This window comes from Hoplias malabaricus, chromosome 7 (assembly GCF_029633855.1).
Source record: "Hoplias malabaricus isolate fHopMal1 chromosome 7, fHopMal1.hap1, whole genome shotgun sequence".
Taxonomy (NCBI): domain Eukaryota; kingdom Metazoa; phylum Chordata; class Actinopteri; order Characiformes; family Erythrinidae; genus Hoplias; species Hoplias malabaricus.
Genome location: NC_089806.1, coordinates 3,129,445 through 3,144,124, shown reverse-complemented (window position 1 = coordinate 3,144,124; position 14,680 = coordinate 3,129,445). Strand labels below are relative to the sequence as shown.

Genomic DNA, 14,680 nt, shown 5'->3' with positions numbered 1-14,680 from the left:
ATAGAGCTGATTTGTGACCTGTTGAGTATTAGCTCCCTTAGTATTCTATACTGCAGCGTTAGGTCATAAAACACAAAGAACTGACATAAAGGGTAAATGGAATAATTTTATGACTGTATGTTCTGTAAACTATAAACATTTAATAAATCCTATGGAGCTTAGGGGCACATTTGCTTAGACTTTGGAATAAACTGTTATTGAGTAGTATCCTGTACAAGGAGTCTGTAAGCAGTACATTAAATTATCAGATGTGACTGGTGATTACTGAGCTTGAGTCAAGTTTTCACCCCATAATCTCCATCAGGAGGAGAGTCATTTGGAGACTGATTCAAAGAAGAATGAGGGACATGAAGATTTGGTCTAAACAGCAGCCAAAGTAAGACTTGTGCAGAAATATAACTATGATGACAGTAGACCAGAAAACATGACATGAATCCAGGTAACGAATCGGCATATTAAAGGCAGTCGGTGGAATTAGCAAGGGTAGCTGGTATAAGCATGAGGGAGGGTCAAATGAAGCAGGCAGATGCAGTATGAGAAGGGCAGTCACAAACCTCAGAGGAAAGTGTGGATCAGCCTGAGGTAGAGCAAGAGACACGGCAAGAGAGGCATCTGAAACAGAGATGGAGGGAAATGTTTGGGTTGATTGACGAAAGGGAGAGACAGGGAAGAATGGTTGATGGAAGGGTACGTTGGATGAATGAGAGAGAGATAGTTATCATTGAGCAAACGGAAGGCGTGATGGGGGGACGTCTGATGATGGAAGAAAACTTTGGAAAACCATCTAGAAGATGAGGACAATACCACCTGACATTCCAGCTAATGCCATGATACCACAGAACGTATTCGTAGTCGGCAGGATTCGAACCTGCGCGGGAAGAACCCAATGGATTTCGAGTCCATCGCCTTAACCACTCGGCCACGACTACAACAAGTCTTAAGGTTGAACCCAAGAGTTTGAAATAGCACATCTCAGCTACAACTTTTCAACTATGATCACCAGGGCATACCACAAGAGACAGTTGACAATCCGGCCAGAAATGGAGATCAAACCCACACCCATACCCTAACAGCCTAAAACATCAGGAATATCAGTCGAAGCGGTGAGATTGCAACTTGCCTGGAGCTTCAATATTAAGAGTAACATTTTATACAAAATCTTTATTCAATTATCTGTTAACATCGTCATGAAATCTCTACCAGGAGAGAGTCTGAAGAGCACTGTTTTATAGGTGAATGTTTCAAAAGTTAATATCAAAAATGACTTTATCTCCTGTATGATGGTTTGTGAGTACACCCACGTGATGCGCTTCATTATTTTGGGACAAGATCTCCATGTGTTAAGTTCAGATATTTGGAAGAGGAATAAGAGACATATTGGCAGAGATGCAGGCTGGAAACCACACAGTTTCATTCGCTGTCATTAGCTTACCCAGTCCCAAGTTTATTGAAGATTCAAAGTGGTTTAAAGTCATAGCTTCACACCTTTACAACAGCTCCAGTGGCGCAATCGGTTAGCGCGCGGTACTTATACAGCAGTACAGGTGAAGCCATGCCGAGGTTGTGAGTTCGAGCCTCACCTGGAGCAAACCTTTGGCTATTTTATGACACATGTCATTCAGTGACCGACTGAGGTTTTGCAAAGTGTGGCTCACCCCCAATGTGAGCTGAAATGAGAAGCGTTAAGGGTTAAACTGCTGATATGATGTACTAGAGGTTCATACGGACTGAGAGGAGATTCCGGTTCAAAAGGTAAATAGAGCTGATTTGTGACCTGTTGAGTATTAGCTCCCTTAGTATTCTATACTGCAGCGTTAGGTCATAAAACACAAAGAACTGACATAAAGGGTAAATGGAATAATTTTATGACTGTATGTTCTGTAAACTATAAACATTTAATAAATCCTATGGAGCTTAGGGGCACATTTGCTTAGACTTTGGAATAAACTGTTATTGAGTAGTATCCTGTACAAGGAGTCTGTAAGCAGTACATTAAATTATCAGATGTGACTGGTGATTACTGAGCTTGAGTCAAGTTTTCACCCCATAATCTCCATCAGGAGGAGAGTCATTTGGGGACTGATTCAAAGAAGAATGAGGGACATGAAGATTTGGTCTAAACAGCAGCCAAAGTAAGACTTGTGCAGAAATATAACTATGATGACAGTAGACCAGAAAACATGACATGAATCCAGGTAACGAATCGGCATACTAAAGGCAGTCGGTGGAATTAGCAAGGGTAGCTGGTATAAGCATGAGGGAGGGTCAAATGAAGCAGGAAGATGCAGTATGAGAAGGGCAGTCACAAACCTCAGAGGAACGTGTGGATCGGCCTGAGGTAGAGCAAGAGACACGGCAAGAGAGGCATCTGAAACAGAGATGGAGGGAAATGTTTGGGTTGATTGACGAAAGGGAGAGACAGGGAAGAATGGTTGATGGAAGGGTACGTTGGATGAATGAGAGAGAGATAGTTATCATTGAGCAAACGGAAGGCGTGATGGGGGGACGTCTGATGATGGAAGAAAACTTTGGAAAACCATCTAGAAGATGAGGACAATACCACCTGACATTCCAGCTAATGCCATGATACCACAGAACGTATTCGTAGTCGGCAGGATTCGAACCTGCGCGGGAAGAACCCAATGGATTTCGAGTCCATCGCCTTAACCACTCGGCCACGACTACAACAAGTCTTAAGGTTGAACCCAAGAGTTTGAAATAGCACATCTCAGCTACAACTTTTCAACTATGATCACCAGGGCATACCACAAGAGACAGTTGACAATCCGGCCAGAAATGGAGATCAAACCCACACCCATACCCTAACAGCCTAAAACATCAGGAATATCAGTCGAAGCGGTGAGATTGCAACTTGCCTGGAGCTTCAATATTAAGAGTAACATTTTATACAAAATCTTTATTCAATTATCTGTTAACATCGTCATGAAATCTCTACCAGGAGAGAGTCTGAAGAGCACTGTTTTATAGGTGAATGTTTCAAAAGTTAATATCAAAAATGACTTTATTTCCTGTATGATGGGTTGTGAGTACACCCACGTGATGCGCTTCATTATTTTGGGACAAGATCTCCATGTGTTAAGTTCAGATATTTGGAAGAGGAATAAGAGACATATTGGCAGAGATGCAGGCTGGAAACCACACAGTTTCATTCGCTGTCATTAGCTTACCCAGTCCCAAGTTTATTGAAGATTCAAAGTGGTTTAAAGTCATAGCTTCACACCTTTACAACAGCTCCAGTGGCGCAATCGGTTAGCGCGCGGTACTTATACAGCAGTACAGGTGAAGCCATGCCGAGGTTGTGAGTTCGAGCCTCACCTGGAGCAAACCTTTGGCTATTTTATGACACATGTCATTCAGTGACCAACTGAGGTTTTGCAAAGTGTGGCTCACCCCCAATGTGAGCTGAAATGAGAAGCGTTAAGGGTTAAACTGCTGATATGATGTACTAGAGGTTCATACGGACTGAGAGGAGATTCCGGTTCAAAAGGTAAATAGAGCTGATTTGTGACCTGTTGAGTATTAGCTCCCTTAGTATTCTATACTGCAGCGTTAGGTCATAAAACACAAAGAACTGACATAAAGGGTAAATGGAATAATTTTATGACTGTATGTTCTGTAAACTATAAACATTTAATAAATCCTATGGAGCTTAGGGGCACATTTGCTTAGACTTTGGAATAAACTGTTATTGAGTAGTATCCTGTACAAGGAGTCTGTAAGCAGTACATTAAATTATCAGATGTGACTGGTGATTACTGAGCTTGAGTCAAGTTTTCACCCCATAATCTCCATCAGGAGGAGAGTCATTTGGGGACTGATTCAAAGAAGAATGAGGGACATGAAGATTTGGTCTAAACAGCAGCCAAAGTAAGACTTGTGCAGAAATATAACTATGATGACAGTAGACCAGAAAACATGACATGAATCCAGGTAACGAATCGGCATACTAAAGGCAGTCGGTGGAATTAGCAAGGGTAGCTGGTATAAGCATGAGGGAGGGTCAAATGAAGCAGGAAGATGCAGTATGAGAAGGGCAGTCACAAACCTCAGAGGAACGTGTGGATCGGCCTGAGGTAGAGCAAGAGACACGGCAAGAGAGGCATCTGAAACAGAGATGGAGGGAAATGTTTGGGTTGATTGACGAAAGGGAGAGACAGGGAAGATTGGTTGATGGAAGGGTACGTTGGATGAATGAGAGAGAGATAGTTATCATTGAGCAAACGGAAGGCGTGATGGGGGGACGTCTGATGATGGAAGAAAACTTTGGAAAACCATCTAGAAGATGAGGACAATACCACCTGACATTCCAGCTAATGCCATGATACCACAGAACGTATTCGTAGTCGGCAGGATTCGAACCTGCGCGGGAAGAACCCAATGGATTTCGAGTCCATCGCCTTAACCACTCGGCCACGACTACAACAAGTCTTAAGGTTGAACCCAAGAGTTTGAAATAGCACATCTCAGCTACAACTTTTCAACTATGATCACCAGGGCATACCACAAGAGACAGTTGACAATCCGGCCAGAAATGGAGATCAAACCCACACCCATACCCTAACAGCCTAAAACATCAGGAATATCAGTCGAAGCGGTGAGATTGCAACTTGCCTGGAGCTTCAATATTAAGAGTAACATTTTATACAAAATCTTTATTCAATTATCTGTTAACATCGTCATGAAATCTCTACCAGGAGAGAGTCTGAAGAGCACTGTTTTATAGGTGAATGTTTCAAAAGTTAATATCAAAAATGACTTTATTTCCTGTATGATGGGTTGTGAGTACACCCACGTGATGCGCTTCATTATTTTGGGACAAGATCTCCATGTGTTAAGTTCAGATATTTGGAAGAGGAATAAGAGACATATTGGCAGAGATGCAGGCTGGAAACCACACAGTTTCATTCGCTGTCATTAGCTTACCCAGTCCCAAGTTTATTGAAGATTCAAAGTGGTTTAAAGTCATAGCTTCACACCTTTACAACAGCTCCAGTGGCGCAATCGGTTAGCGCGCGGTACTTATACAGCAGTACAGGTGAAGCCATGCCGAGGTTGTGAGTTCGAGCCTCACCTGGAGCAAACCTTTGGCTATTTTATGACACATGTCATTCAGTGACCAACTGAGGTTTTGCAAAGTGTGGCTCACCCCCAATGTGAGCTGAAATGAGAAGCGTTAAGGGTTAAACTGCTGATATGATGTACTAGAGGTTCATACGGACTGAGAGGAGATTCCGGTTCAAAAGGTAAATAGAGCTGATTTGTGACCTGTTGAGTATTAGCTCCCTTAGTATTCTATACTGCAGCGTTAGGTCATAAAACACAAAGAACTGACATAAAGGGTAAATGGAATAATTTTATGACTGTATGTTCTGTAAACTATAAACATTTAATAAATCCTATGGAGCTTAGGGGCACATTTGCTTAGACTTTGGAATAAACTGTTATTGAGTAGTATCCTGTACAAGGAGTCTGTAAGCAGTACATTAAATTATCAGATGTGACTGGTGATTACTGAGCTTGAGTCAAGTTTTCACCCCATAATCTCCATCAGGAGGAGATTCATTTGGGGACTGATTCAAAGAAGAATGAGGGACATGAAGATTTGGTCTAAACAGCAGCCAAAGTAAGACTTGTGCAGAAATATAACTATGATGACAGTAGACCAGAAAACATGACATGAATCCAGGTAACGAATCGGCATACTAAAGGCAGTCGGTGGAATTAGCAAGGGTAGCTGGTATAAGCATGAGGGAGGGTCAAATGAAGCAGGAAGATGCAGTATGAGAAGGGCAGTCACAAACCTCAGAGGAACGTGTGGATCAGCCTGAGGTAGAGCAAGAGACACGGCAAGAGAGGCATCTGAAACAGAGATGGAGGGAAATGTTTGGGTTGATTGACGAAAGGGAGAGGCAGGGAAGAATGGTTGATGGAAGGGTACGTTGGATGAATGAGAGAGAGATAGTTATCATTGAGCAAACGGAAGGCGTGATGGGGGGACGTCTGATGATGGAAGAAAACTTTGGAAAACCATCTAGAAGATGAGGTCAATACCACCAGACATTTCAGCTAATGACATGATACCACAGAACGTATTCGCAGTCGGCAGGATTCGAACCTGCGCGGGAAGAACCCAATGGATTTCGAGTCCATCGCCTTAACCACTCGGCCACGACTACAACAAGTCTTAAGGTTGAACCCAAGAGTTTGAAATAGCACATCTCAGCTACAACTTTTCAACTATGATCACCAGGGCATACCACAAGAGACAGTTGACAATCCGGCCAGAAATGGAGATCAAACCCACACCCATACCCTAACAGCCTAAAACATCAGGAATATCAGTCGAAGCGGTGAGATTGCAACTTGCCTGGAGCTTCAATATTAAGAGTAACATTTTATACAAAATCTTTATTCAATTATCTGTTAACATCGTCATGAAATCTCTACCAGGAGAGAGTCTGAAGAGCACTGTTTTATAGATGAATGTTTCAAAAGTTAATATCAAAAATGACTTTATCTCCTGTATGATGGTTTGTGAGTACACCCACGTGATGCGCTTCATTATTTTGGGACAAGATCTCCATGTGTTAAGTTCAGATATTTGGAAGAGGAATAAGAGACATATTGGCAGAGATGCAGGCTGGAAACCACACAGTTTCATTCGCTGTCATTAGCTTACCCAGTCCCAAGTTTATTGAAGATTCAAAGTGGTTTAAAGTCATAGCTTCACACCTTTACAACAGCTCCAGTGGCGCAATCGGTTAGCGCGCGGTACTTATACAGCAGTACAGGTGAAGCCATGCCGAGGTTGTGAGTTCGAGCCTCACCTGGAGCAAACCTTTGGCTATTTTATGACACATGTCATTCAGTGACCAACTGAGGTTTTGCAAAGTGTGGCTCACCCCCAATGTGAGCTGAAATGAGAAGCGTTAAGGGTTAAACTGCTGATATGATGTACTAGAGGTTCATACGGACTGAGAGGAGATTCCGGTTCAAAAGGTAAATAGAGCTGATTTGTGACCTGTTGAGTATTAGCTCCCTTAGTATTCTATACTGCAGCGTTAGGTCATAAAACACAAAGAACTGACATAAAGGGTAAATGGAATAATTTTATGACTGTATGTTCTGTAAACTATAAACATTTAATAAATCCTATGGAGCTTAGGGGCACATTTGCTTAGACTTTGGAATAAACTGTTATTGAGTAGTATCCTGTACAAGGAGTCTGTAAGCAGTACATTAAATTATCAGATGTGACTGGTGATTACTGAGGTTGAGTCAAGTTTTCACCCCATAATCTCCATCAGGAGGAGAGTCATTTGGGGACTGATTCAAAGAAGAATGAGGGACATGAAGATTTGGTCTAAACAGCAGCCAAAGTAAGACTTGTGCAGAAATATAACTATGATGACAGTAGACCAGAAAACATGACATGAATCCAGGTAACGAATCGGCATACTAAAGGCAGTCGGTGGAATTAGCAAGGGTAGCTGGTATAAGCATGAGGGAGGGTCAAATGAAGCAGGAAGATGCAGTATGAGAAGGGCAGTCACAAACCTCAGAGGAACGTGTGGATCAGCCTGAGGTAGAGCAAGAGACACGGCAAGAGAGGCATCTGAAACAGAGATGGAGGGAAATGTTTGGGTTGATTGACGAAAGGGAGAGACAGGGAAGAATGGTTGATGGAAGGGTACGTTGGATGAATGAGAGAGAGATAGTTATCATTGAGCAAACGGAAGGCGTGATGGGGGGACGTCTGATGATGGAAGAAAACTTTGGAAAACCATCTAGAAGATGAGGTCAATACCACCAGACATTTCAGCTAATGACATGATACCACAGAACGTATTCGCAGTCGGCAGGATTCGAACCTGCGCGGGAAGAACCCAATGGATTTCGAGTCCATCGCCTTAACCACTCGGCCACGACTACAACAAGTCTTAAGGTTGAACCCAAGAGTTTGAAATAGCACATCTCAGCTACAACTTTTCAACTATGATCACCAGGGCATACCACAAGAGACAGTTGACAATCCGGCCAGAAATGGAGATCAAACCCACACCCATACCCTAACAGCCTAAAACATCAGGAATATCAGTCGAAGCGGTGAGATTGCAACTTGCCTGGAGCTTCAATATTAAGAGTAACATTTTATACAAAATCTTTATTCAATTATCTGTTAACATCGTCATGAAATCTCTACCAGGAGAGAGTCTGAAGAGCACTGTTTTATAGGTGAATGTTTCAAAAGTTAATATCAAAAATGACTTTATCTCCTGTATGATGGTTTGTGAGTACACCCACGTGATGCGCTTCATTATTTTGGGACAAGATCTCCATGTGTTAAGTTCAGATATTTGGAAGAGGAATAAGAGACATATTGGCAGAGATGCAGGCTGGAAACCACACAGTTTCATTCGCTGTCATTAGCTTACCCAGTCCCAAGTTTATTGAAGATTCAAAGTGGTTTAAAGTCATAGCTTCACACCTTTACAACAGCTCCAGTGGCGCAATCGGTTAGCGTGCGGTACTTATACAGCAGTACAGGTGAAGCCATGCCGAGGTTGTGAGTTCGAGCCTCACCTGGAGCAAACCTTTGGCTATTTTATGACACATGTCATTCAGTGACCAACTGAGGTTTTGCAAAGTGTGGCTCACCCCCAATGTGAGCTGAAATGAGAAGCGTTAAGGGTTAAACTGCTGATATGATGTACTAGAGGTTCATACGGACTGAGAGGAGATTCCGGTTCAAAAGGTAAATAGAGCTGATTTGTGACCTGTTGAGTATTAGCTCCCTTAGTATTCTATACTGCAGCGTTAGGTCATAAAACACAAAGAACTGACATAAAGGGTAAATGGAATAATTTTATGACTGTATGTTCTGTAAACTATAAACATTTAATAAATCCTATGGAGATTAGGGGCACATTTGCTTAGACTTTGGAATAAACTGTTATTGAGTAGTATCCTGTACAAGGAGTCTGTAAGCAGTACATTAAATTATCAGATGTGACTGGTGATTACTGAGGTTGAGTCAAGTTTTCACCCCATAATCTCCATCAGGAGGAGAGTCATTTGGGGACTGATTCAAAGAAGAATGAGGGACATGAAGATTTGGTCTAAACAGCAGCCAAAGTAAGACTTGTGCAGAAATATAACTATGATGACAGTAGACCAGAAAACATGACATGAATCCAGGTAATGAATCGGCATACTAAAGGCAGTCGGTGGAATTAGCAAGGGTAGCTGGTATAAGCATGAGGGAGGGTCAAATGAAGCAGGAAGATGCAGTATGAGAAGGGCAGTCACAAACCTCAGAGGAACGTGTGGATCGGCCTGAGGTAGAGCAAGAGACACGGCAAGAGAGGCATCTGAAACAGAGATGGAGGGAAATGTTTGTGTTGATTGACGAAAGGGAGAGACAGGGAAGAATGTTTGATGGAAGGGTACGTTGGATGAATGAGAGAGAGATAGTTATCATTGAGCAAACGGAAGGCGTGATGGGGGGACGTCTGATGATGGAAGAAAACTTTGGAAAACCATCTAGAAGATGAGGTCAATACCACCAGACATTTCAGCTAATGACATGATACCACAGAACGTATTCGCAGTCGGCAGGATTCGAACCTGCACGGGAAGAACCCAATGGATTTCGAGTCCATCGCCTTAACCACTCGGCCACGACTACAACAAGTCTTAAGGTTGAACCCAAGAGTTTGAAATAGCACATCTCAGCTACAACTTTTCAACTATGATCACCAGGGCATACCACAAGAGACAGTTGACAATCCGGCCAGAAATGGAGATCAAACTCACACCCATACCCTAACAGCCTAAAACATCAGGAATATCAGTCGAAGCGATGAGATTGCAACTTGCCTGGAGCTTCAATATTAAGAGTAACATTTTATACAAAATCTTTATTCAATTATCTGTTAACATCGTCATGAAATCTCTACCAGGAGAGAGTCTGAAGAGCACTGTTTTATAGGTGAATGTTTCAAAAGTTAATATCAAAAATGACTTTATCTCCTGTATGATGGTTTGTGAGTACACCCACGTGATGCGCTTCATTATTTTGGGACAAGATCTCCATGTGTTAAGTTCAGATATTTGGAAGAGGAATAAGAGACATATTGGCAGAGATGCAGGCTGGAAACCACACAGTTTCATTCGCTGTCATTAGCTTACCCAGTCCCAAGTTTATTGAAGATTCAAAGTGGTTTAAAGTCATAGCTTCACACCTTTACAACAGCTCCAGTGGCGCAATCGGTTAGCGCGCGGTACTTATACAGCAGTACAGGTGAAGCCATGCCGAGGTTGTGAGTTCGAGCCTCACCTGGAGCAATCCTTTGGCTATTTTATGACACATGTCATTCAGTGACCAACTGAGGTTTTGCAAAGTGTGGCTCACCCCCAATGTGAGCTGAAATGAGAAGCGTTAAGGGTTAAACTGCTGATATGATGTACTAGAGGTTCATACGGACTGAGAGGAGATTCCGGTTCAAAAGGTAAATAGAGCTGATTTGTGACCTGTTGAGTATTAGCTCCCTTAGTATTCTATACTGCAGCGTTAGGTCATAAAACACAAAGAACTGACATAAAGGGTAAATGGAATAATTTTATGACTGTATGTTCTGTAAACTATAAACATTTAATAAATCCTATGGAGCTTAGGGGCACATTTGCTTAGACTTTGGAATAAACTGTTATTGAGTAGTATCCTGTACAAGGAGTCTGTAAGCAGTACATTAAATTATCAGATGTGACTGGTGATTACTGAGCTTGAGTCAAGTTTTCACCCCATAATCTCCATCAGGAGGAGAGTCATTTGGGGACTGATTCAAAGAAGAATGAGGGACATGAAGATTTGGTCTAAACAGCAGCCAAAGTAAGACTTGTGCAGAAATATAACTATGATGACAGTAGACCAGAAAACATGACATGAATCCAGGTAACGAATCGGCATACTAAAGGCAGTCGGTGGAATTAGCAAGGGTAGCTGGTATAAGCATGAGGGAGGGTCAAATGAAGCAGGAAGATGCAGTATGAGAAGGGCAGTCACAAACCTCAGAGGAACGTGTGGATCAGCCTGAGGTAGAGCAAGAGACACGGCAAGAGAGGCATCTGAAACAGAGATGGAGGGAAATATTTGGGTTGATTGACGAAAGGGAGAGACAGGGAAGAATGGTTGATGGAAGGGTACGTTGGATAAATGAGAGAGAGATAGTTATCATTGAGCAAACGGAAGGCGTGATGGGGGGACGTCTGATGATGGAAAAAAACTTTGGAAAACCATCTAGAAGATGAGGTCAATACCACCAGACATTTCAGCTAATGACATGATACCACAGAACGTATTCGCAGTTGGCAGGATTCGAACCTGCGCGGGAAGAACCCAATGGATTTCGAGTCCATCGCCTTAACCACTCGGCCACGACTACAACAAGTCTTAAGGTTGAACCCAAGAGTTTGAAATAGCACATCTCAGCTACAACTTTTCAACTATGATCACCAGGGCATACCACAAGAGACAGTTGACAATCCGGCCAGAAATGGAGATCAAACCCACACCCATACCCTAACAGCCTAAAACATCAGGAATATCAGTCGAAGCGGTGAGATTGCAACTTGCCTGGAGCTTCAATATTAAGAGTAACATTTTATACAAAATCTTTATTCAATTATCTGTTAACATCGTCATGAAATCTCTACCAGGAGAGAGTCTGAAGAGCACTGTTTTATAGGTGAATGTTTCAAAAGTTAATATCAAAAATGACTTTATCTCCTGTATGATGGTTTGTGATTACACCCACGTGATGCGCTTCATTATTCTGGGACAAGATCTCCATGTGTTAAGTTCAGATATTTGGAAGAGGAATAAGAGACATATTGGCAGAGATGCAGGCTGGAAACCACACAGTTTCATTCGCTGTCATTAGCTTTCCGAGTCCCAAGTTTATTGAAGATTCAAAGTGGTTTAAAGTCATAGCTTCACACCTTTACAACAGCTCCAGTGGTGCAATCGGTTAGCGCGCGGTACTTATACAGCAGTACAGGTGAAGCCATGCCGAGGTTGTGAGTTTGAGCCTCACCTGGAGCAAACCTTTGGCTATTTTATGACACATGTCATTCAGTGACCAACTGAGGTTTTGCAAAGTGTGGCTCACCCCCAATGTGAGCTGAAATGAGAAGCGTTAAGGGTTAAACTGCTGATATGATGTACTAGAGGTTCATACGGACTGAGAGGAGATTCCGGTTCAAAAGGTAAATAGAGCTGATTTGTGACCTGTTGAGTATTAGCTCCCTTAGTATTCTATACTGCAGCGTTAGGTCATAAAACACAAAGAACTGACATAAAGGGTAAATGGAATAATTTTATGACTGTATGTTCTGTAAACTATAAACATTTAATAAATCCTATGGAGATTAGGGGCACATTTGCTTAGACTTTGGAATAAACTGTTATTGAGTAGTATCCTGTACAAGGAGTCTGTAAGCAGTACATTAAATTATCAGATGTGACTGGTGATTACTGAGGTTGAGTCAAGTTTTCACCCCATAATCTCCATCAGGAGGAGAGTCATTTGGGGACTGATTCAAAGAAGAATGAGGGACATGAAGATTTGGTCTAAACAGCAGCCAAAGTAAGACTTGTGCAGAAATATAACTATGATGACAGTAGACCAGAAAACATGACATGAATCCAGGTAATGAATCGGCATACTAAAGGCAGTCGGTGGAATTAGCAAGGGTAGCTGGTATAAGCATGAGGGAGGGTCAAATGAAGCAGGAAGATGCAGTATGAGAAGGGCAGTCACAAACCTCAGAGGAACGTGTGGATCGGCCTGAGGTAGAGCAAGAGACACGGCAAGAGAGGCATCTGAAACAGAGATGGAGGGAAATGTTTGTGTTGATTGACGAAAGGGAGAGACAGGGAAGAATGGTTGATGGAAGGGTACGTTGGATGAATGAGAGAGAGATAGTTATCATTGAGCAAACGGAAGGCGTGATGGGGGGACGTCTGATGATGGAAGAAAACTTTGGAAAACCATCTAGAAGATGAGGTCAATACCACCAGACATTTCAGCTAATGACATGATACCACAGAACGTATTCGCAGTCGGCAGGATTCGAACCTGCACGGGAAGAACCCAATGGATTTCGAGTCCATCGCCTTAACCACTCGGCCACGACTACAACAAGTCTTAAGGTTGAACCCAAGAGTTTGAAATAGCACATCTCAGCTACAACTTTTCAACTATGATCACCAGGGCATACCACAAGAGACAGTTGACAATCCGGCCAGAAATGGAGATCAAACCCACACCCATACCCTAACAGCCTAAAACATCAGGAATATCAGTCGAAGCGGTGAGATTGCAACTTGCCTGGAGCTTCAATATTAAGAGTAACATTTTATACAAAATCTTTATTCAATTATCTGTTAACATCGTCATGAAATCTCTACCAGGAGAGAGTCTGAAGAGCACTGTTTTATAGATGAATGTTTCAAAAGTTAATATCAAAAATGACTTTATCTCCTGTATGATGGTTTGTGAGTACACCCACGTGATGCGCTTCATTATTTTGGGACAAGATCTCCATGTGTTAAGTTCAGATATTTGGAAGAGGAATAAGAGACATATTGGCAGAGATGCAGGCTGGAAACCACACAGTTTCATTCGCTGTCATTAGCTTACCCAGTCCCAAGTTTATTGAAGATTCAAAGTGGTTTAAAGTCATAGCTTCACACCTTTACAACAGCTCCAGTGGCGCAATCGGTTAGCGCGCGGTACTTATACAGCAGTACAGGTGAAGCCATGCCGAGGTTGTGAGTTCGAGCCTCACCTGGAGCAAACCTTTGGCTATTTTATGACACATGTCATTCAGTGACCAACTGAGGTTTTGCAAAGTGTGGCTCACCCCCAATGTGAGCTGAAATGAGAAGCGTTAAGGGTTAAACTGCTGATATGATGTACTAGAGGTTCATACGGACTGAGAGGAGATTCCGGTTCAAAAGGTAAATAGAGCTGATTTGTGACCTGTTGAGTATTAGCTCCCTTAGTATTCTATACTGCAGCGTTAGGTCATAAAACACAAAGAACTGACATAAAGGGTAAATGGAATAATTTTATGACTGTATGTTCTGTAAACTATAAACATTTAATAAATCCTATGGAGCTTAGGGGCACATTTGCTTAGACTTTGGAATAAACTGTTATTGAGTAGTATCCTGTACAAGGAGTCTGTAAGCAGTACATTAAATTATCAGATGTGACTGGTGATTACTGAGGTTGAGTCAAGTTTTCACCCCATAATCTCCATCAGGAGGAGAGTCATTTGGGGACTGATTCAAAGAAGAATGAGGGACATGAAGATTTGGTCTAAACAGCAGCCAAAGTAAGACTTGTGCAGAAATATAACTATGATGACAGTAGACCAGAAAACATGACATGAATCCAGGTAACGAATCGGCATACTAAAGGCAGTCGGTGGAATTAGCAAGGGTAGCTGGTATAAGCATGAGGGAGGGTCAAATGAAGCAGGAAGATGCAGTATGAGAAGGGCAGTCACAAACCTCAGAGGAACGTGTGGATCAGCCTGAGGTAGAGCAAGAGACACGGCAAGAGAGGCATCTGAAACAGAGATGGAGGGA

General features: G+C 42.3%; 16 non-coding genes across 16 annotated transcripts; 8 read left to right on the top strand and 8 right to left on the bottom strand.

Moving 5' to 3' along the window:
• Positions 1–847: 847 nt before the first annotated feature.
• trnas-cga (transfer RNA serine (anticodon CGA)) lies at positions 848–929 on the bottom strand. Its single transcript has one exon. It is a non-coding gene; the product is annotated as a tRNA-Ser (tRNA).
• Positions 930–1,495: 566 nt separating this feature from the next.
• trnai-uau (transfer RNA isoleucine (anticodon UAU)) lies at positions 1,496–1,588 on the top strand. The gene is given in 2 exon segments: positions 1,496–1,533; positions 1,553–1,588. It is a non-coding gene; the product is annotated as a tRNA-Ile (tRNA).
• A 1,015-nt stretch (positions 1,589–2,603) lies between these two features.
• trnas-cga (transfer RNA serine (anticodon CGA)) lies at positions 2,604–2,685 on the bottom strand. Its single transcript has one exon. It is a non-coding gene; the product is annotated as a tRNA-Ser (tRNA).
• Positions 2,686–3,251: 566 nt separating this feature from the next.
• Positions 3,252–3,344, top strand: trnai-uau (transfer RNA isoleucine (anticodon UAU)). The gene is given in 2 exon segments: positions 3,252–3,289; positions 3,309–3,344. It is a non-coding gene; the product is annotated as a tRNA-Ile (tRNA).
• Positions 3,345–4,359: 1,015 nt separating this feature from the next.
• Positions 4,360–4,441, bottom strand: trnas-cga (transfer RNA serine (anticodon CGA)). Its single transcript has one exon. It is a non-coding gene; the product is annotated as a tRNA-Ser (tRNA).
• Positions 4,442–5,007: 566 nt separating this feature from the next.
• On the top strand, positions 5,008–5,100 carry trnai-uau (transfer RNA isoleucine (anticodon UAU)). Its single transcript is given in 2 exon segments — positions 5,008–5,045; positions 5,065–5,100. It is a non-coding gene; the product is annotated as a tRNA-Ile (tRNA).
• A 1,015-nt stretch (positions 5,101–6,115) lies between these two features.
• trnas-cga (transfer RNA serine (anticodon CGA)) lies at positions 6,116–6,197 on the bottom strand. The gene has a single exon. It is a non-coding gene; the product is annotated as a tRNA-Ser (tRNA).
• A 566-nt stretch (positions 6,198–6,763) lies between these two features.
• Positions 6,764–6,856, top strand: trnai-uau (transfer RNA isoleucine (anticodon UAU)). Its single transcript is given in 2 exon segments — positions 6,764–6,801; positions 6,821–6,856. It is a non-coding gene; the product is annotated as a tRNA-Ile (tRNA).
• A 1,015-nt stretch (positions 6,857–7,871) lies between these two features.
• On the bottom strand, positions 7,872–7,953 carry trnas-cga (transfer RNA serine (anticodon CGA)). The gene has a single exon. It is a non-coding gene; the product is annotated as a tRNA-Ser (tRNA).
• Positions 7,954–8,519: 566 nt separating this feature from the next.
• On the top strand, positions 8,520–8,612 carry trnai-uau (transfer RNA isoleucine (anticodon UAU)). Its single transcript is given in 2 exon segments — positions 8,520–8,557; positions 8,577–8,612. It is a non-coding gene; the product is annotated as a tRNA-Ile (tRNA).
• Positions 8,613–9,627: 1,015 nt separating this feature from the next.
• Positions 9,628–9,709, bottom strand: trnas-cga (transfer RNA serine (anticodon CGA)). Its single transcript has one exon. It is a non-coding gene; the product is annotated as a tRNA-Ser (tRNA).
• Positions 9,710–10,275: 566 nt separating this feature from the next.
• On the top strand, positions 10,276–10,368 carry trnai-uau (transfer RNA isoleucine (anticodon UAU)). The gene is given in 2 exon segments: positions 10,276–10,313; positions 10,333–10,368. It is a non-coding gene; the product is annotated as a tRNA-Ile (tRNA).
• Positions 10,369–11,383: 1,015 nt separating this feature from the next.
• trnas-cga (transfer RNA serine (anticodon CGA)) lies at positions 11,384–11,465 on the bottom strand. Its single transcript has one exon. It is a non-coding gene; the product is annotated as a tRNA-Ser (tRNA).
• A 566-nt stretch (positions 11,466–12,031) lies between these two features.
• trnai-uau (transfer RNA isoleucine (anticodon UAU)) lies at positions 12,032–12,124 on the top strand. Its single transcript is given in 2 exon segments — positions 12,032–12,069; positions 12,089–12,124. It is a non-coding gene; the product is annotated as a tRNA-Ile (tRNA).
• Positions 12,125–13,139: 1,015 nt separating this feature from the next.
• trnas-cga (transfer RNA serine (anticodon CGA)) lies at positions 13,140–13,221 on the bottom strand. Its single transcript has one exon. It is a non-coding gene; the product is annotated as a tRNA-Ser (tRNA).
• Positions 13,222–13,787: 566 nt separating this feature from the next.
• Positions 13,788–13,880, top strand: trnai-uau (transfer RNA isoleucine (anticodon UAU)). The gene is given in 2 exon segments: positions 13,788–13,825; positions 13,845–13,880. It is a non-coding gene; the product is annotated as a tRNA-Ile (tRNA).
• The last annotated feature ends 800 nt before the right edge of the window (positions 13,881–14,680 follow it).